Raw genomic sequence first — 21,972 nt, forward strand, 5'->3', positions numbered from 1 at the left:
TGCGCAATGCAATCAATACAATTCTCAGAGAACTATTTAGAATCATAGAATCATAGAATCATAGAATCATGGAATGCTTTGGGTGGGCAGGGCCCTTCAGAGCCCACCCAGCCCAGCCCCTGCAGTGCCAGGGACAGCTTTAACCAGCCCAGGGTGCTCAGAGCCCCGTCCAGCCTGGCCTGGGATGGTTCTGGGGATGGGGCCTCCACCGCCTCTCTGGGCAACCTGTGCCAGTGCCTCACCGCCCTCACTGTAAAACATTTCTTCCTCATAGCCAGTATAAATCTATTCTTCTTTAGTTTAAATCCATTACTCCTTGTCCTGTCACAACAGGCCTTGCTAAAAAGCTTGCCCCCATCCTTCCTATAGGCCCCCTTTAAGTACTGAAAGGCCACAATAAGGTCTATTTCTGCGATGTTGTGGTAAAAAAGCCTTACAGCAAGAACTGGCACCCGGGCCAGCCTCCATCTAAGGAGCTATCAATAATTTGGAGCAGGATTTTGGTGTCTTTGGATCCTTGGTGGCAAAGTAAACACTCTCCGTGCCCACCATAACAACTGAGAGAACTATTAACTAATGACAGCATGTGGATTTTTAAGTATGAAGACCATCCTGTTCCAATCAGGTTGCTCACAGAAGAGATGAACGTGGTGCTACGGTGACCGAGCCACCCCTGCGCAGCCTCGCGGTCCTGCTCTGCAAGTCTTTCCAGCACATCTCCTCGAGAAGAACAAATGGATGCTTCAGGACCCCGCCTGAGCTGGCCCTCCCAGCACCCGCAGACCGCGGGGCTACGATGTGCACGTAGGGTTCATCTCCCTTCCGTGAAATACAGGTATTTATTTTCAAGATACTGCTGGAGTATCACCTTTCTGAGCTTATGTGACTGCAGGACCCGAGTCCTGTCTCGCTGAAGAAGTCAGTGCACGTGAGCGAGCAGACTATTCTGAGGTCTCTGGCATTTTGGAAAATGCTTTTCTTGTAGGGTCCAATTTCCTTTCTGTTTCTCATGGAAAGAGCAGAGGTGGTGAGAGGCTTTGGGGAAATGTTGGCTGCTGCCTGCTTTCAGTTCTGCCTGCAGAAAGCAAATGTCATCTGGACCTTTTTTTTTTTTTTTCCCCTTCTTCTTACTCTGGAGGGCTTTGCGAGGGGCTCTTCCTGTTGGGTGCATGGTGGGAAACAAAAACAGAGAAAGAAAATGCTAAGAACCAAAAATACCAGAACCGGGAAACAAAGAAGTGGCTAAAATTAGAGTCTTCCAAGGCGGGTATGGACCTTTCCCCAACAGAAGCAGCAGAGGGAACTCCACAGGTCCGTAGCCCGACATGTCCCGAGGCTTTCGCCTTTCCTGCCGGTCCGTCTGCGCCCCTCGAAAGCAGCGGCCGTGACCTGCAGCCCAGCGAGGAGGTAAGACTGCCCTGGACAGAGCAGCGTGCGGGAGGCCGTCGTGTCGCAGCGGTCGGCCCCACCGGCTGCGGGGGCACCTGCACCTTCAGCTCCTCTCTGCCCCCTCGCCAATCCCACGCTTGCAGCGAACAAGTGTACTTGGAAATGTATTTAGAGGCTAAATCCTCCTCCCTGCCGCCCCTGCCTGCTGTACCCCCTGCCCTTCCCATTCTGATGTCCCGTTTGCTGCCTGAACATGTGAAAAAAGCAGCAACTCTTCTTTCCAGACTCTGGTCTCCTTTCCAGTTGCTGTAGCTAAAAAATCTCTTTTCTAATCCCTTCTCATAACCTGTCTCTTCTCAATTCCTCCTTCCCTGCAATCTGCCTACCCGGACCGCCTCTGGCACACACTTTACATAGCCCAAGTCCTCCAGGCATTTACAGGTCTGAAGAGTTATTCTCAGCAGGGCTCCCAGACAACTTCTGCTGCTTTGTTCTTCTGGCTGAGAGGACATCAGTTCCACTTCAAAAATGTTTACAACTTGTTGTTTATTTTTGTGGAACTCGGGGCTATTTCTGACACAGAACATCTAACAGCTATGAATGGGCATAGTCTACTGATGAATTAAAGCCCTTTCATGAAATCACTTCAAGAATAAATAACAATATTCCCACTCTGACATTATCAATACCTGTCTGCATTAAAATACATCAAGAACCACCCAACCCTTTACCTCCTGTTCCGTTCCTATGAAACAAAGCTGCAGAACATAAGGCTCTTCTCAAAGCTAACCAGAAAAAAACCCAAGTACAGTATCATTCAATGCCAGGACACTTAAACTCTGCTAAAACAAGGCCAAAATTGCAGCTCACCAGCGGACATAGCTCTGTTGGCTAAATGAAATTGGAGGCAGCCTTTGGCTGAGAAGCTCATGAGGTTCATGCAATGCCACGCATCCTAGCAAAGCTCAGAGCGAGGATCTGGATGGGCTGCAGCAAGCAATTCCCCGGGCTCTGGCTGCACTGCAGGTTAGTGATGGCACCACACATGACCATTAGCTCCCAGGGGTTCAGATTGGCAGGTTTCTTCCTCTGTTTGGTACTTTAAATGCAAGAAAAATGATGCTAAAACTCTCTCCAGTGTTATTCTCTCAGGAGTTACCTTGCTGCATAATCGTTCAGGTGGAAAATAACAACACGCTTAGGGAAATAAGCAGCCAAAATACATTGTGGTCAACATCACTTGACCAAACAGGCCCAAAAAAGTTCAACTTCTTCAGCATGGACTTTCCCCACATCTCCATTTACTAGTTCCTCTGTCTCCATGAGCACAGATTACAGAATCTTCTTTTGGATAATATGGACGTGTCCCTCTGTAATCTTGAAGATACCCGGCACACTGGTTTCTCCTGTCACTTTGCTGCTTGGCTTATTTCCCATACGTAGAAATATTTCCCTGCTTTAGTAATTTCATAAACCATCTAAAAGCTTTTCCACATGAATAAAAGAGAGAATGGGAAGAGTTCTGGCTTTGGGAAGGAGAGCTGGAGTTTTTGTTGTCCCACTTAACAGACATTTCCATTTCCAAATACAGACAGATGATGCTTGATGTTTCACAGGGATGCAATGACATTGCTGGTTTGGTATAGCCTTCTGGCATGAAGCTTAGAGACTGATGCTAAAGCTGGAGAAGGGCTGAGTGAATAAGCAAAGAATCAGAAATGGGCGCATTTTCAGCATGAGTAAGCGTTGGAGGCACTGCAGAAAGGAAGCTCGCTGGACTGGCGTGGACGTGTCTTCCCCATCGGGTGGGATCCAGGCGGTGGGAGCATCGTGCCGTCTCGATATGGAACAGCATCTCATTAACGGTTGCGCAACTCATTTATAACAGAGAATTTGCGGTAGGACTAGCAAGTTACCAACCCATCAGTCACCGCTCTTACAGAAACATCGCACCAGCACTGGAAGCGGGACAGGCAGGAAGAGACGGGGCAGGGCAGTGGAACAGGGGCAACCACGGGTCCACGCTAACGTGTCTCTGGGTCCTTCACAGCACCTCGCCTGGAGCCGACATGTTCCGCCTCGCTCCACCGTTTGCTCGGCAGCAGTATTTTCTCCCCCGTTAATAACCCCCTCCCTGCTTCCTCTCTGCTCAAAAGGCTCTCAGCAGACTAAAAATCAAGCTGGCAGATTTTATGTTGAACCCAGTGCTTTCAAACCGTATTAAAGCTCTAAATTATGAATAGAAAAGTCGTAATGTGCCCCTAGGAAGCCAAATGACAGTTTAGGAGGGAAGCGTTGGTAAATCAGGAGGCAGCATCTTAGTCACATCTTTTCCATCGTGCCACTGCTTCTAATACATGAGGTAATTCTGCAAGTCTGGATGCATTAGTCACCAACAAATTGTATTCACAATTAAGGAGAACTCAACAGTCCTCCAGAAATCTCTCGTTTTTCTCTGGTGTTCAATCCACTGCCATCTTACGTCCCCCAGAAAAGAAAACTCTCCCATCTGCCACCCCAGCAACCGTATGGGATTCTTGGAAAATGAAGGCAATTAAAGTCCCTGTGGGATCACAGCCCCCAGATCAGCTGGGGGGTGTTTGGTAGGATCAAATATTTGAGGTAAACACATCCTGCGCACAGGGCAGCCCTGCTTCGCACCGTTTGCCAGCCGTAAGCAGCTCAAACCTGCCGCACGCAGTTGAGGGTGGCCTCGTTACGAGAAGTCGGAGCCGCAGGAAAGCTCACCGAGACGCAACGAGGCTGTCCTTGCTGCCAGCCCCCGCCACCCTGAACGCGGGGCAGAACTCCCCAAACCTCTGCCCGAGGCTCACGGCAGGACCTGCACCGCAGCACCAGCCCCGCGCCGCCCCATCACCCCGGCCCCGAGAGCCCGCGGCGGCCCGGCGTCGGGCTCGGGGCAAGGGGAATCGGTCTTTATTTCCCAAAACCAAAAGTCCCTTTTGCTGGCAGAGACATTCTGCTGCAAGGAGCCGACAAGGGGACGACCGGATTGCCTGCAGCGCGGCAAGGGCGGCTATGGAGGGAGGTGCCTGGCGCTGACTATTTTGCCCCACGTGCTCTCAGACTCTAATGTGAGGCCCTCCCCAAAAAAGAAACGTTCTGCAAACAGCCAAGGAGGTCAGTCATTACGGGACGGGCAGCAGCAGCCCACGCCACAAGCTGTTACCGTCAGCGCTCTGAAGGAAGAAAAGTTTCTTTTGCTTCTTAAGTAATTTCTGGAAATGGTCAGAAAAGCTACTCCACACCGTAAAAAATTAATTCCTGGCTAAGTAATCTTCCTCGCATAATTTGATAGAAGGCCATTTCCAGACTCAAATCCCAACAAAAAACAAAGAGCGTTTATTTAAGCCTTCATCAGCACCACAAGCTAAAACTCTTATTTTTGTATCGTGCAAATATTCTTCACGCAGTGTAAAGGACTAACACCTGCCCACATAAGTCAGACACGTTGGGAAAAACAACGAGGATTATTTTGGCCTGTAAAAGTGATTTGAGAATAATGGGTGAGTAAAGTCACTGCATAATAATTTTTTGCATTTACTTGATTTGCCTGACTTCCTTTTGTGTATTTGTTCTCGTGCTGCTTTGTTTTGCAAGTATTCTGCAAACATCAGCTGATCGGAACATTTCACTCCAAAACCCGAAGACTACAACACTGAAATGATCCAATTCGATCACATTTATCAAAAGAAGTTCTGGTTTTGTTCTGTTCTTCTTTCACCTTTTTTTTTTTTTCACTTGAAAAACCCAAACTTCATCGTAACATTTTTGCCTCATCAGCTCTTATCAGCAAAATCCTCCTCCGGCCGCACATCCCCTCCCAGCGCAGCGTGGCTGGGAGGTGCGGGCACGACAGCCCTCCCGCTTCACTGGCCCAACCCCAATTCCTCTGCCTGCCATCGAGCTGAAAACGCAGCCTTCTCTCCCCCTGATCAAATACAGTGAAGATTAATACATTCAATCCACTTCTTTTTTTTTCCGGTTGGTTATTTTTTCACTTCTATTTGTAACAGTTCACGCGCTCTCCCAAGTCTCCCCGCGGGCTGCACCCACTGCTGTGCCCAGAGTCCCCGAGGTGTCCGGGCAGGACGCCGGGAGGTCCCCGACCCAACCTCCTGCTCCAGCAGGGGTGGCTGTGCGACTGGAGCGGGTCGGTCCACCGGTGCTTGGAAACTCCGAGGAAGGAGACTGCAGGCACTCATACCACGTTAGTATTACACCATTAGACGTGGAAGAGCCTGGCTCTTGCAAGAGACCTGAAAGACACTTTTCATCGTGCCAAACGCAACTAAAGCCACGGAAGGGCACATAATTTTAAGTCCCATCTTGGGCTGCCATACTTAAAAGCTGCAGATGTGTCGGATGGAGACGATGAGTTGTTGTTGGAAGAAGCAGGGGTTGGGGGGCAAACCAGCATGGGCTGGAAGAGCCCCAACTCCGCTGTGGTCCCCAATGAACAGCTCGGGCTCGGCCTTGGCTTTGCCATGTAGAGACCTCTTGGCCTTCAAGCTCACACGAACGTGCCCGCACAAACCCTTCCTGACTGAGGCACCGCGCCTCCAAACTACAGCAGAGCCATCGGGCGAAGAGCCACGCTGCTGCCTGACGGCCGACGCTATGGAAGAGCAGGCAGCAGGCAGACAGCGCCGGAGCTCTCCTGCCCGCACCACCACCGCGATGCCACAGGGCAGCCTGCATCCCGGCTGTGCTTGAAGAGGGGACACATGCTCCCTGCTCCTCCCTGGCAGGGTCTCCAGGAGCGAGGTTTGGGCGTTTGTTTGAAGCGGGCAGCTCGGTTTCCGTGCCTGCGGCTCCCTCCCCTCTCCCCACTCCCACCCCCGCAGCCCGGCGTGGGCAGAAGCCAGAGGGGATTTTCCTCTCCTCCGCAGGGGCCGCGGCTGCTTGCGTTCATGTTTTTCCAAGCGCCGGTGCAGACGACAACAAAAGATGAAATACCGCTCCTTCCTCCCGTGATTTCCTTTCCCACTGCTCGGTAAACCCCGCCAGGACACCTCCACTGCAGGAAGAGCGCTTCAAACCCGGCCGGCCTCGCCGGTGCCGGCTGCCACCGCGGCCAGGTGCCGGCAGCCGCGGGGCCGCGGCGGGAGGAGGGCAGCGATGCCAGCAGGCGGGGGCAGGCGAATAATTGGCGGCGGTTCTTGCGCTACCGATAATTTCCCAGCTTAGCACAGCCCTGTCAACAGTGTCTGCACAGCGGCTTGCGCGCAGCCGACATGCAGCTGGACGGGAAGCGACAAGGGCAAATTAATCGGCGGGCAGGATCCCTTACGGCGGCAGAAAGGAGCAGGGAGATTGGGTTACCTCCATTTTAGGTTAAAGTGCTGGCGTTACAGCTCCAGCTAATTTATGAAGTTAATTAGGCACCAGGATCTTCTTTCAGAGGGAGACAGGATGTCTTTGTGAGCGAGCAGCCCTGTTCTCCTCCTGCCCCTTCGGGGGAAATTGTCAGCTTTTTGCTGGGAAATCGGATCGCGCGGGAGGAGGGGGTGGCCGGCCGCGGGACAGCCACCCCCGGAGGTGGTCCCCATCTGAACCCCGCTCACGCGCCGCTCCTCCGCCCGCCCCGGCTCACTCGCAGCCCTGGCAGCCTGGGCGACTGGGGAGGTTTGGTACGTTTTCAACATTTTCAGTGCCTGTGTGGTACGGCTGGAAACCAGCACTGCCTTCAGAAAACACTCCCACATTCGTCAAAAGACTTTTACAAGGGAGAGTCTAGGCTACATCCTTGATTGTGAATTAAATCTGCCTGCAGAAAGAGGAACTAAAGAATGCGTTCGGCTGTTGCTTTAAAATATTTTGTCTGCGGTGACATTTATAGGTGGCAGAAAGACCTAATTTACTATCATTTGGCTTTCAGCAGCCTCAGTAAAAATTTTGGCTAGGCTCACGCTTGAGAGATTCCGCCCAAAAGAAACTCAGATGCAGCCTGAGCAGAGATGCTGAAAGCAGAGCCGGGACGCGGGGCCCGAGCGGGCTGGGGCGAGCGCTGCACGGCAGCCACGGAGCAAAACACGCACCGGGACCCGCAGCTCGGCCGAAATCAAAGGGGAGACGGGGTCGGCGGGCAGGAAAGGGAAACGCGAAAGAGAAAGGACAGGCCAGCAAGAAGATGAGCCTGAGATCCGCACGTCGGCTCCTAACGAAATACAGCCTGTTCTGCTAGCTGCCCCGGGGAAGGCTTTGTTGTAGCATCTTTGATTCCTGCACCCATTTCCCCACAATGGCCGTAATGTATTTTCAAATACGGCTTTATTTGAAAGTAAAATTTCCATTAGCCAATATTTGTCTGTTTCTTTGAAGAAAATACTGCTATGCAGCTATCTCCACGCTAATTATATGAATTAAGAAAGCAATGAAAGTGCAATGTCTGTATTTTCTTTCCCGGGCTTTCAAGAAAGCTGTCTTTTAAGCGTGTGTGCCGCTGAAGTTTAAGGTGCTTTTTTAGATCTCTTGGAGGGAGAGGTAATTTAATTCAGTTTGCGAGAAGCACCCTTAGATGTTCCCAGCGCAAATCACACAGAGCGGTGCTGTTCAAAAGCAGAAGCTTCTGAAAAGTCTCTTGGGAGGCAGCACTGGGAAAAGCTGTGGACAGCGGGAGTCAGGCTGGAGGAGCTGCGGGACGGCCTGGAACACGGAGCCTCTGAAGAGGCCGTCCGTCCATCTGTCCGTCTGCGAGCACCCAGGCACCCCAGGCGGGCGACAGAGCCCAGAGGAGCACACCCACGCCAACTCCAAAGGAGCAGAATCAGAGCAGCCATGCAACTCATTCCTGCGGAGAGAGGGAAGGCGGGCGCCTGATCCCGCCAGTAGAAGGGCTGACAAATTACCTCTGTTTTAATGGACGAGCCTGTAGGAAATATTTTGCCGTGTGACTACTAGTTCACATGGGGTTAGCCACAGAACTGGAGACTTATTTAATGGGAATATTTGGCTTAATATTCAACTTCCATTTGTGGAAAGTTTCTAGACCAAGAGCCAACTAAAAAGTGAAAGAGCTAAAGCTTTGAAAAGCTGTTATGCCAAACTCCGGGGGATATGAAAAGCCCACACAGAAGAAAAACAGATAAACCATCTGTCTTCAGCCTTTTCCTTCTGCAAGCCCAAAGCGACGAGCCGGGCGAGCAGAGGTGCTGGGGGAGCCGGCGTCCCTTCAGCACTGGACTTTTGCTCTTGGCCAAACAGCCTGAAATACCTCGCCTCAGATGGGAGTTTGCCATTTCCCCCTGCCCTCCCAAAACACAGTCATGGCTCTCGTGGCCTACACACATCGTTCTTTTTCACCTATCTTAAAATACCTCATGGAAGCATACAGATGCTTAGAAAATAAATCCAGGGTTATTAAAACACAACGTAGGAAGGAATTATGAAATATATATATACACACACATGCATATACACGCAAGCTTTAAAATGTATTGCCATCAGCAAGTAAGCCTCAAGTATATTTATCTGCGGAGTCTACTGAGTGCGCTGCTTATGTTTTTCATGAAACAGGTTTAAGGATGTTTGCCAGCCCCTTGAATCACTGCAGTTTATGGAGCTTTCTAACTGCAGGCACAATCTAGGACTCCCAAGTTAAAACTGCTTTAAAAAACCCAAACAGACACCCTTATAACAGTCTGCACCAAAAAAAATAAGTCATAGGATAGTTTGACTATTATGTCATTTGGAATAAGCCAAGAAACAGACTGGGAATTTTAAGATCTTTTCTCAAATAAGAAAAGTAGTAGATAGGCGGTTTCTGTTTTAAACTGGAAATAATCTCTACTCCTCTCGAGCACGAAGCCAACCCCACGTCTAAAACACAAAATGCAACGCACCCCTGGAGACGTCTGCCTAAATCCCCCTGCCTGGCCCAGCGCAGAGAAACGCCCCGGGTCCCCCAGCAGACAGCCCGAGTAGGAAGCTCGCTTTGCTGGCTGGAATATCTGCCTTTGTGTTGCAGAAATTCGGCATTTTCCCCTCTCCCCAGGTCCCAGCCCCCCCTGCAGTGCCGCCAAGTGCCCTCCAAACCATGCTCGTGGTGAGCCTCTGCAGCAAACTCATTTTTCGTCCCGGCACAAAACCTGACACCTCATTTTTGCTGTGCTGTCTCCAGTCTTGCTCCTGTAACCTTTCAGTATCTCCTGTGACTCCGAACAGGAGCGGAAACAACTACATTTGGGGTGACCGCACCCCAATCTGCGCCAAATGCACAGGCTGACCGGCTGCTGCTGCGCGCACTTCCACGGCCGAGAAGCCTCTGCCCCTCCAGACACCGCTGCGCGCAGATCTGCTACGCGGGGCTGCCCCCGCCTCTCCCCCATTTCCACGAGCATCGCGGCAGCACCTCGCAGCTCTGCTAGGAGACAGAAAAGATGCAAGCCCCGATCAGCCGCACGAGGAGGTATCGAAGGAGGGAAAGGCAAAAGACCCGCGGCTCGTGACGCTGCTTGGAAGGCAACGCTTTGAGCAGCAATTTCCCTGGGGAGCTGGGGTCGGGGACGCGGGGTTGGGGACCGCCCAGGGCACCTCTCGCACCAGCTCCGGGCTGGGGAGCCACAAATGCCGAGGGGAAAACCCCCAGTCCCAGCATACGACCGCAGTCGGGAACAGGTCTGCTCATCTTGAAAAGAAATTTAGATAAGGCTTTTCCGGAGAAGCTATGATTACAAGATTCTACCTAATCCTTAAAAAATGCCATTTTTTTGTTTGGCAGTCAGAAGATCCGCCCCTCAAGGCTGGCCTTTGCAATTAAAACCCAGATTTTCGGGGTCTGGGCAGAGCTCTGCCTGGCTGCACAGAGCAGGGCGGGTGGCAGATGCTTCCCTCCGGCCCGAGCAGCGCCAGCTGCGGTTCGCTGCGCGTCACCCAAGGGTGCCAGCCGCGCACCGGGCGCTCAGGGCTTTAATCCCCGCCGACGAAGGGCGGCTGAGGACCGGCGCTGGCGAAGGAGGGTCCCGGGGGGGCCCCGGCCCCGAGCCAGCTCCCGGCTCTTGGCTTTCGCTGGAGCCGCAGTGGCTCCCGGCCAGCCGGCCACAATGCAGTGGAAGGAAGAAGAAACAGCTTTGTTTTGCCCAAAGCCTCGCAATTAATCAAGTTCCTATTTCCTCGCGGTCCCGCTTTACTTACCCCAAGTGCACCAGGCAATTTCTATCGCCGTGTAAGAGTCCAGGCACCCTGCGCCTGCCACGAGGTTTTCTTCGCAATTTCGTACAAACAGAGAGAACCAGAAAATGAAGCTAAAGCAAAAAGAAATGTCTTTACCATGGCAAGCGTTGCTCAAATGGCATTAAGAGTTCGCTGCAACATGGGAATCTCCCGAGCAGGCTGGCGGCCCCGACCCTCCCGACTGCCATCCCCTGGGACACGCTCCTGGGCACCAGCTCTCCCAGCCGGGAGGAAGAAGACCCCTCTGAGCACAAACTACCCCATTTTTATAACGACACACATCAATACAAAACCCCAGCACGTTTTCCCCGTCTTTTTCCAAATTAAAAGTGGGGCTGAATATTGGGGCAGGGGGAGAGCGGGCAAGAATCCAGGTTTCTCAGGAACAGGAGTACTTGATTTATGAGAAAATTTCTTAAACAGAAGTCCCAGAGATGCCATTCCAGAGAGACATTCCCAAAGTGGCTGACGGGAAGGCAGGATGAGGGTGGGACTGGCTCCCGCGCCTCCTGCACCTCTAATTGCCTTTATTCTCCATGAACATAAACAACACGAGCGAATAAAACAGAGCCACGAAAGCCTCCGCAAAACAAGGGCGAGTGAGCAAAAAGGGAGAGGAACTGAAGAGGTCGCGCAGGTTAAGGGCTGGTTTCTGACACCACAACCCGCTCTGCATCCGTCACGCAGGACGGATGGACGGACGGACGGACGGGCAGATGCAGTGCGACAGGTGCTGCCTGCTCCATCCAGCCCGCCCCGGGATGGGGCAGCCGGACCCCCCCAGCCCGCCCCGAGCCCCAGCCCCTTTTCAGCACTGCATCAAGGGTTCACCCCTGGCGACGGGCAGGGCAGATCCCCTGGCTGACGGTCTCTGTATGGCCTTACGTTCATCTATAGATAATTTTTTTCCTTTTAAATGCATTGCGGGGTTCATATCTTCTGAACCTCATTCACCCTTCTGAAACAGGTAATATACTTACATGTGGAAAACACAGCTCGAAACCACGAAGCGCATCGGTTCTGCACCTCACTCACATCATTTGATAACAGGGAAGGGATTATTTCAGAAATACTCTGACCTATAAGCCTGACCTCCGAGAACTGCTGGCGCACAGAGGGAAACAGAAGCTCAAAAATTCCCTGGCACTTCAGAGGCTCTTCCACACTCTGGCACCGCCACACTCTGCAGTTAATGCTAGAATTATTTGTACAGTCCCAGCAGAAGGCAGGAACAGGTAGTGAAAGAGGGAGGAAAAAGGGGAAGAGGCATTTGAGATGGATGTTGCTGAGGATGTATATGTATAGATATATATATATACACACATCCTGCCAGCTCCCAAAGCCCTCGCGAGGACTGGCCCATGCCGAACAAGGCAGCACAGCCTGACGCGAAACAAAATGCTGGACTGGGACGCTGCGATGAGGGGCACTGGCTCGGCCAGACCCAGAGACACCCCCAACACCTTAGAATCATAGAATCAGAATCGTTTAGGTTGGAAAAGCCCTTTAAGATCATCCAGTCCAACCATTAACCTACACTACCAAGCCCACACTAAGCCAATCAAGGGTAGACCAGACTAAACCATGTCCCCAAGTGCCACCTCTGCCCGTTTTTTGAACACTTCCAGGGATGGGGACTCCCCCACCTCTCTGGGCAGCCTGTTCCAATGCCTGACCACCCTTTCCGTGAACAAATTTTTCCTAATTTCCAACCTAAACCTCCCCTGGCGCAGCTTGAGCCCATTTCCTCTCGTCCTATCGCTAACTACATGGGAGAAGAGACCAACACCCCCCTCCCTGCCCCCTCCTGCCAGGAGCTGCAGAGCAATCAGGTCTCCCCTCAGCCTCCTCTTCTCCAGGCTGAACACCCCCAGCTCCCTCAGCCGCTCCCTACCAGCCCTGTGCTCCAGACCCTGCCCCAGCTCCGCTGCCCTTCTCTGGACACGCTCCAGCACCCCAATGTCCTTCTTGTGCCGAGGGGCCCAAAGCTGGACACAGCATTCCAGGTGCAGCCTCCCCAGCGCCGAGCACAGGGGCACAATCACCTCCCTGCTCCTGCTGGCCACACTGCTCCTGACACAAGCCAGGATGCTGTTGGCCCTCTTGGCCACCTGGGCACACTGCTGGCTCACGTTCAGCCGCTGTCGACCAACACCCCCAGGTCCTTTTCGGCCAGGCAGCTTTCCAGCCACTCTTCCCCAAGCCTGCAGCGCTGCATGGGGTTGTTGTGCCCCAAGTGCAGGCCCCGGCACTTGCCCTTGTTGAACCTCACACAGTTGGCCACGGCCCATCGGCCCAGCCTGGCCAGGTCCCTCTGCAGGGCCATCCTGCCCTCCAGCAGATCGACACTCCCACCCAGCTTGGTGCCATCTGCAAACTGACTGAGGGTGCACTCAATCCCCTCATCCAGATCATCGATAAAGATTTTAAACAAGATAAAACCTTCTTCCCGTGCCGCCGCCGGCTCTGTGACCCGAGGTGCAGACCAGAGCCTCGGCAGCCTGCTGGCACCGTACCCCCTTCCTCATCACACAGGATGACATCGTTTTGCTCCTTCTGACACCCAGCAGAAGCATTCAGCTGACACGGGTGGCAAACCTTTTTGCCAAGTCAGCAAGATGTTATCTGGCGAGCGCAACAGCTGCTTATTAACCATCTTCATTCGCATTTCAAAGGTGTGAACAACGCAGCAGTGACTAACGAGCGTCTCCCTTGCAAGACCGGCTGGTTCCGCTTCACCCGGCAGCTCATCTAACACCACTGTCGGAATTATTCAGCTGCAACCGGACATTTTCCTAGCTTGGAATGGAACGCTTCTGAGCAGCTGCCATCCCGCCTCTTACTGCCGAATCCGGTGCGATAAAGATGGGATTTACTTTTAGGATGTCAATCCCAGGGCAGGGCAGGGTCAAGACTGTCGTTGCTGGTGCTGCCCCTTGGACAAACCACCTTGGCCTCTCCGCCTCTATTTACCCAACTAGACACTTGATATAATATACCAAAAGTACCTGTAAAAAAAAAAAAAAGAAACTAAAAAGCAGCCGAGCATTTCTAGAACGTTAACTAAAAAGGCAGGAATGACAGTATTTTGTGGCAGCAGCTGACAGACATAGAATCATAGAATCATAGAATCGTCTAGGTTGGAAAAGCCCTTTAAGATCATCCAGTCCAACCATTAACCTACACTGCCAAGCCCACCTAAACCAATCAAGGGTAGACTAGACATGGAGACCATCACTGACAGTACCCACGGGTTAACTCTGCGGCCATGAGAAAGCTCAGCTTTGCCAGCACTGCACGTGTTTCCCAACGTTTTAAAGCACCGTATTTTATAGGAAAACAGATCCACTCCTGAGGACAGGTTTCTTCCACTGCATGAGTGGAACCGGCCGAGAGTCGGGGCAGCAGGGCGGCCGCCGTACGCCCCGCCGGGAGCAGCGCTGCTTGGGGCGCTTGCACACGTAACCTCTGTGCCGCGCTTTCATCGAGCTCTGCTCGGAGAATAAAATGGCGCTGCCTCGCAGCTTCGCTGTGCCGAACGAGAGAAAAGCTGAACACGGCCGTGAAGAGTTCTGGGGCTCTCACAGCCTGCCAGTAACTCCCCAGACACGCTCTCTGTGTGCCTTCGGGGGTGCTTTCTATAAATAAAAGAAGTTTATTCCAGCTGCCAATTTCACACGGCATCCACAAACCAAGAAACTCCGCCCTGAATTCCTAACCAAGCCCAGCTCCTGCTGCCCTTTACACCTGGCGAACCTTCCTGCTGACAGTGTAGGGACGCGGCTCCCGAGGCAAGCGGGATTTGTTCTTACGGTAATTTGACTAATGAAGCAGGGCACAGTAAAGTTCACATCACTCCTACTACTGACAACTCCACAAAAGTTTAAACAAAAACAAAAGAAAAAGAAAAGCAAAACTAAACAATTTATTTTTGCCGCAGCGATCTGCATTCTGCGTGGGTACAGGGAGCAGAGCTGCTGAATAAAGCTGTGTCATGTTTACATATTTATTTTTCCGAGTAGAAAAAGTGTCTTCAGTTCTGCAAGGACCCAGCAGCACTTAAAGGCCTATTTACTCCTCCTCACGTGCTTTTGCTTACGCGTGTCACAGCTGACAACCGCTGAAGCTCTTTGCATTTTTAAGAGATTATTTATTCCAAAAAATGCCTCCCCATCCTGTTCGATACACTGATGATGCTACACTGATTTGTCTGCTGCTAGAGATGGATTTGGGATGGCAAGGGACTTCAGAGCGCGGGGACGGGGCAGCGGGCAGAAGGTGCCGTCCTTCGCACGGCGCGTCGTGGCCACCAGCACCACGGCTTCCGCGAGCCGTCGCCCCTCTCCGCCGCCTCCTCCGCAGCCCGCGGCTCCCCTCCCGGCCCCGGTAAGAAGCCACGGATGGAGGCTGGTTTGCAAATATATTTATCCTTGAAATTTCTCTCATTTTCAGGCAGGGAAGGAGAAATGCTGTTCGAGTTTTAACTGGGACGCCTAATGAAGATTTATTCTGGTCCTGTAAATCAAAAGCACATGGGAATAACCCCTCTTCCTTAGATTAACTGGGTTATTTTTTTCGTGACCACTGGACCTTAGATCCGCTCCTCATTTCTTTCCATACCCGTGGAGGGCAAGAAATAGCCATACTTGGTCAATGAGAAAATGAAGTAAAATGCAAATAGACACACGATGACGAAATCCAAGTTTCCCAAAGCTGTTCTTTCCCTAAAGGCAGAGTCCCCGGGGCACAGGAGGTGTGGCGGACAGCACGTGGCGGGGCCGAGCCCGCGGGCGAGGATGGGCGCTGCCGTCGGTCCCCGCCGTGGGCATCGGCTCCGGGCGCAGCCTCCCCCTGCTCCCCCTGCACCTGGGGAAAACCCCGACTTCGAAGGCCTCCGCCGCTCCGCCGGGATCACAGACCGGCCCGGAAAGGTGTGGAGGGGGGGACGCCGTCCAGCACCGGCAGTGTCGTTAGGCTGGTTGCATCTCCTTGGGAAATCAGGCGAAAATGCCTGATAGTATTTCATTTTGAGGGAGTAACAGATGGTATTTCCTTCATCGAGCGGGGTTTTTTTTCCTGAATTCCTTACTTTTGACTTGGTTTGCACCTACAAAGCTAACTCCGAGGGCAACCGGTGAAGGCATTGATTTTGTGAAGGGAGCTGCGCTGTAATTACCACACCAGCGCAAAACCGAGCAGACACGGACCGGCACGTGGACCCGTCCTGCGTTAAACAGGCACCAGGACGGCCAAGCCACGTGCTCCAAACGCTGAAACGAGCCCTGGTGCAGCTTCGCCCTTCGGCTGCCCCACGGCGGGGCACGCACCGCGCCCCACCGCCTCCCCGAGGGAAAGCCAGGAGCAGCGAAGGAGCTTGCGCACCAGGAGGGCAGGGAAATTAAGGCCACAGGGGCCGCGAGGCAGCTTTAGTTCTGGCATTTCCTCGTGCGTGAGAACTCCCAACCTCGGGGGATCCCTTCCCAAGTCGGGGCGCTTCTAGCAGCTGCAGAGAAGCAAAGCAGAGCCGGCAGGGTCGTGCCGGGCTATTGAACGGCTCGGTCCCTGCTATTTTTAGAGACACCCACTCACGCAGCTGACGCTCGAGTCCCACCCCACAGAGCAAGGCGTTTGCAGTGCCTGCCCTGCCCAGGTAAAGCCTCCTCCCGCGACTCGTCCCGCTCCCGTCGTGCCGGCACCGGGCTCAGCCCAGCCCCGCGGAGCCCAGGCGCTGCCTGCCCGACAGCCAGGCGCGGGCACGCCTCGCGCCCACGGTGCTTCCTCGGGGCGTTAATCCGAAATCACGCCGCAGGGGAAAAATAGCCCAACTTCTGCAGAGAGCAGGAGCCACGGCGCCGTCGGGAGCCATCTCAGCACGTGGGAAGCTCTCCTCTCCTCTCCTCTCCTCTCCTCTCCTCTCCTCTCCTCTCCTCTCCTCTCCTCTCCTCTCCTCTCCTCTCCTCTCCTCTCCTCTCCTCTCCTCTCCTCTCCTCTCCTCTCCTCTCCTCTCCTCTCCTCTCCGTTCCACCCCACACGCAGGACAGCGGCAAGCCGTGCACCGTGGGCATGGGGTGCGAAGGCCAGCGTTTGCAGAAATCCCTGCCTGCAGCTGGGTCAGGCGAGCAGAAATGGCCAGGTCCTCCCAGGCACCCTGCCGCAAAGGCAGGCCAGAAATGGGAAGTTTTTGCCTCTGGAACGCTGCTAAATAATGTTCCAGTGGAGACAGGTGGTCTTATAACTTCAGAAATCAACAAGCCTGTAGCAGGGCATTAGAAACCTGTAAGAAGCAACTGTTCAGAAACATCCCAGAAGTGCTGTCAGGCGGTGCTTCACTCCATCAGAGGCACTGCAGCAGCCCGTCAGCGGCAGCAAAGAATTAAAAGGGCAGAGGGGCGAGAAAAAAGCACTCGGGGCCACCACTGGGAGACATTACTGCAAAGACGTGGCCAAGGACTTTCACAAAATAAAAGTGTTAAAAAAATAAAAGTGTTTTGGATTCTAGCCCTATTTTTCTTCCCAAAAACGGCCGCCCGCCACGCTCTCCTCGGGAGCCGCGGCAGGACGGTGCGGATGGAGCAGGCTGTCCCGGTGCTCGCCCGAGGCTGGCCGACGGAGGGGTGCACGGCTGCCGCTGGAACGGGGCACCCGTGGGACCCAGGCCAGCACCCCTCGGGCTAGCTGCGTATTTTGGGCGCTCTGCCACCCACCCCAGCCCTTCCTGTGCGGTTCTGATGCTCTTCTCCCCTTCGGAAAGAGAAGGCAGAGGTCCCCCGGGGTATTGCTTGCACGTTCGTACTTACAAGAGTGCAGGCTGGCAATTTCGTGGAGTCGAAAAGCAAAAATGCAGCCCATCTAGCTACCTGGCTAAACATCACCTGGCCCCACCCCACCTTCAAAACAGACCCGCACAACAAGAAATTACTGGGAGAGGAGAAACTGAAACCCTCGTGACTCCATCTACCTCCTCCCCTAAGTTTTGACTGCAGTTTATCTTCCAAACCCTAACACATGAGCTGCTCAGCTTTGCAAACAACTGGAAAAGCCTGCAGCAGGTCGCAGGTAGGAAGCCAGCCAGCAGCACCCGGTCTTACGCCCAGCAGCTGCTTTAAGGCTCCGGTATTACGCTTATTTTAAGCACTAAAAGGTGATTCTAACGAGGCTGCGGACGGGATCTGGCTGCCGCTGCCTGCGTTTGCAGCACCCACCTCTGACTTGGCCTCAGCCAGATTTAAGCGCTCGGAGCAGCTGCCCGCGCACCCAGCACGGCGGGGCCCTGCGCGCAGCGCGCGTCTCTGAATAATACAGGGGACACAGATGAGACGGATAAATAAATAAAAGAGGGAACAAAAAAATACAAAGCAGGCAGCAACCACGGTGTCGGTTACCCGCAGCGATACGCCCACATCGGAGGCTTCGCAGGTACACGTTGCAAAGCTACCATAGCGAGGTGCTTTTTTTAAAGGATTTAAACCCCCACAATCCTAAATCTTCTGCTTTTCATAATCAGGCAGCTTAGTTCGAAAACTTCCCCCGTTTCAGCTGAAGTATGCGTCTATGCTAGAAACACAGCGCTTTCTGGTTCTTGTTTTGCCATGTTTTCTAAGGAAGATGTTTTCTGCAAGGGCGGGATAAAGAAACTCAACGCTTATTTAGAAACAAACCCCGCTCCCTGGGGCTTTGGTGGCCCCGGCAGCCCGCCCCGGTCCCTCCGCGCCCCGCCGCCGCAGTGACAGCTCCTGGCATGGGACAGCAGTCCTGCTGACTCACCGAGTACAACTCCCGCCCAGAGCAGTTTTTCCATAAAAATAAAACCAGCTCTCATAAATAAATGCATTCCCATAGTAAAAAACCCCGATTGGCGGCTGGGAAGGAAGAGCTTTTGCCCTGCAGCAAAACAATTTCCCTCCCGGTTGGTGAAGGAGGAGCACGCTGGAGGAGAGGCAGGTCTGAGAGGGACCCTGGTCCCCTTGGGGTGAGGGGGGTATCGGCACCCAGGCGCAGGGGAGACCCCGGCCCCAGCGCGGTCGCTGCCGAAACGCTCATCGCGCCCAGAGCCTGGGGAAGCGGCACGTGCTCACGAGGGGGATGCAGGAACCGGCTCAGCTCCCCATGGAGCAGACCTGGGGGATACACGAGCATTTAGAAGGGAGCCGAGAGGCTTTTGTATGCAAGAGCTCAAACAAACATCTCTAACTTCACAGACAGCGCTCACAATTTTTAGCATTGCACATTTAAAGGCAGTCTTGGAATACATCGGTGCTCACTGCAGCAAAAGGAAAACAAGAAATCCTCCGGACTTGCAGTCCTTAACATTTGTACTCCATCAAGTCTCCCACTGAGATCAACAGGAGTTATTTCCACACGAACATCAGTTTTCAGCTTAATAAGAAGCAAGAACATCGAAATGACCCAACTCCTTTCCCTGCTGTTTCCCAAAGCGCTTTTGCAGAGGGCGAGTCGCTGTGCCACGGCTCCCGTGCAGTCAGGAGCCACCGTGGCCAACGTGAAACGTCACGTGTGGGGACACCCCACTTGGGCTCTACCAAGGCTTAAAGGATGAAGGTGGAAGCACTGAATCCAGCTGCAGCCTGCGGGGAGGAGGCAAATAATGATGGAAAGGTTTGGTGGCCTCAGGCACACCAGCGTCCCCGCCGCTGGCTGGGCTGGAGAGCAGCTCCACGGTGGGCATCGCTTTGGGACAACGCGACGTCGCAGCCTTCCCTGTGCACAGACCAGAGTTTGGTACCTTGTGACCAGCAGAAAAAACGCTGTTTTCCCCTTGGCAGCTGGGCACGCTCTGCCCGCTTCGTAGCACGTGTGAGAAGGTGACACAAAGCCACCGACGGGCAGCCCACCGATGCCACGGGACAAGATGAGCAAAGATTTCAAAGCGATGTCAACGCCAAAAGGCTCGTTGCGTGCCCGCTCTGCCCTTCGCCCTCCCGAGGTGGGCACCCATCTCACGACAGCTTCAGCTGAGACGGGGGCCCGGCGGGACGGCGAGGCTGGGCAGGACACGGGGGTCACCGTGCCCACCCTGCCCACGCCGGCGACGGGCGAGAGATGCACCAACGCCTAACGGCACCAAACCTCTGAAGAAAGCAGGAAAAGGCCCTAATTAATGAAGGCATTTCCCCTGCGTGGAAATCTCCATCAGCCTGGTTTTTTTCAGCAATGCATTTAGCAAAAAATAAGGAGTAGGCCAAATTCTGGTCTGGAGCAGTTTTTACGTTACTAACCTTTGCCGCTGTCCCGTTAGGGAAGCAGAGGTCCCTTTCTCGAAGGGAAGGAAGCACCAAATCCAGGGTTCTTTTGTACTTGTTCTCTTAAAGAGTCTCTTGTTCAGAAAGAAATCCCTGTTTCTTTCAAGGAGGAAAGCAGGACTTCCTGGCCCCGGCACACCTGGAATTTTACAGCTCCTCAGCTGCAGGGTTTGAATTTTGGCGAGCGCTGGCTCCCAGCTCGGACAGCTGATCAGCCCGTGGGCAGGCTGCCAGGGACGCCAACCCCTCCTGAACGGGTCCTCAAACGGGATGGCCCTGGTCCACGGCCGAAAAGTTACAGAAAATGGTGAACAAGGCAAGAAAAAACCCAAAGTCTTGAAGCAGAGCTCAAAGATGGGTCTCACAGCACCGGCAGAGAATTTGGCAGAGTATTTGGGGAAGTGCAAAGGGCAAGGCACCCCGAGACATCCCCCCCTGCCGTATACCCTAATTGTGGGTCCGGTAATTACAGGGGAGCAGCAGAACCCCTTGCACGGCAGCAACAGATAGGACAGACCAACTGCAGCGCGCGTAGCTGCCCAAGGCTTCCCGCAAAGCCCAAATTACTCAGCTGGTTAAAAAACCAGAAGCGGCTTTATACAGACATTATTTGGGCAGTCCTGCAGAGCAGCACCGACAAAGCCGCCGGGATGCTGGCACCATGCAGACACCCGACCCAGACCGCAGCCCATAAACAGCCGCGGGGCAGGGCTGGGGGACAGACCCGCTGCCGGCAGCCCTCCTCGCCCTCCTCATCCTCGCCATTGCAAACCAACAGCCCCGCAGAGCGCTGACCACCGAGGGCAAAACGCCACGGACCTGCCAAAACCACGGGCGCAGACTTGTGCTCACGGGTAAGCGGGCACAGAGGGGCTGAGCTGACATCTGTACAGACTGTTTGAAAAGAATAAAATGAAGTCAGACACTTCGTTTCTCATTGAAAGCTTGGATTAAAGACATTTGATTTAAATATTTGGGCTTATACAGAAGAAAATATTTGCCTTGTGGCATTATTCACCTTAAGACTCACTTTTCAACCTTTAGCTCAACATTGACTGAGAACTTGCGTATTCCTGCGTGTGTAAAAATTATCACATGATCAGTGGATTTGAGGAAAAGCACCAAATGCCACGAACGCTGGCAGAGCTGTAAGAGCTGCCGGTGCTACCCTGCTCATCACTATTTCACTTCACAGAATTGTGAAGGCCCCTTAACTGGTGGCCAGCAAATGGCTTCACTGCCAGTCTGCCCACTTAATTCCTCGGTAACAGCAAGATGCCTCCATTCCCCAAAGCCCCACGTAGCTTTAACCGATTCATTCTGCTGAACTTCTTTATGATTTCCTTTAAATAAGAAATTAGTAGGAAGAGGCAACTCTTGGAATCAGAAAAACTGCAAATTTGGCAAACAGTTCTTGTAAGGTCACAGCAAGACTCTGGCTCACAAACCTTGCTGTATTGTAACTCACATCATTTTTTTTTTTCCCCTTCAAAGGATAAATAAACTAAAAACATCCTGTTGGGGGAATGGTATGTGACTGACTTCCAGAGCCTCAACCGACAGTACGGGCACGAGACATCTACGCACCTTTACTCGGTACACAACATACGTAATGTGCAACCTTAATTTGGAGGCGTCCTACCTTTTGGATGCTCTATTCTGCCACCGCCACCCTCCGTGCAGGCGGCTTTCTCGCCGTAGGTAAATCCACAGACAGCAGGCGAGGCACGGGGCTGAGCCCTGCAAACCCCGCTCCCGGAGCCAGCGCCAGCGAGGCCGGCGAGGGGCCGGGCAGGCTTGGTACTCATGCAGCTCATGGTTTTAGTGGCAGCCATGGTGAGGAGAGAGGCAGAGCGGATGGATGAAAGGCAGAGCCTGTCCTCTGTTCGCACACGCGCACACGCAGTGAGTGCACTTACCTTTCTGCCCGTGCAAACCACCGCAGGCAGGGGCCTGAGCCGTCTCCACACGCCGGCAGCGAGGGCTGCACCCCAGACCACCCCCCAAGCCCCAACCCTTGCTGTCAACCAAGCCAACAGCAACAAGCTGCACCATCTCCACCGGTACCTGCCCTGGCACGTAGCCATTTCGAGTCCTCAGCAAACCTTCCGCTGATAACCAGAAGAAA

The 21,972-nt window shown here is 53.4% G+C and overlaps 1 protein-coding gene across 1 annotated transcript in view; it reads right to left on the reverse strand.

Annotated features, from left to right (window-relative positions):
- ARHGAP26 (Rho GTPase activating protein 26) overlaps positions 1-21,972 on the reverse strand; it is a 152,840-nt gene that overhangs the window by 12,443 nt on the left and 118,425 nt on the right. The gene's annotated exons all lie outside the window — the stretch shown is intronic.

The sequence above is a fragment of the Pelecanus crispus genome, chromosome 8 (genome assembly GCF_030463565.1).
Source record: "Pelecanus crispus isolate bPelCri1 chromosome 8, bPelCri1.pri, whole genome shotgun sequence".
NCBI lineage: Eukaryota > Metazoa > Chordata > Aves > Pelecaniformes > Pelecanidae > Pelecanus > Pelecanus crispus.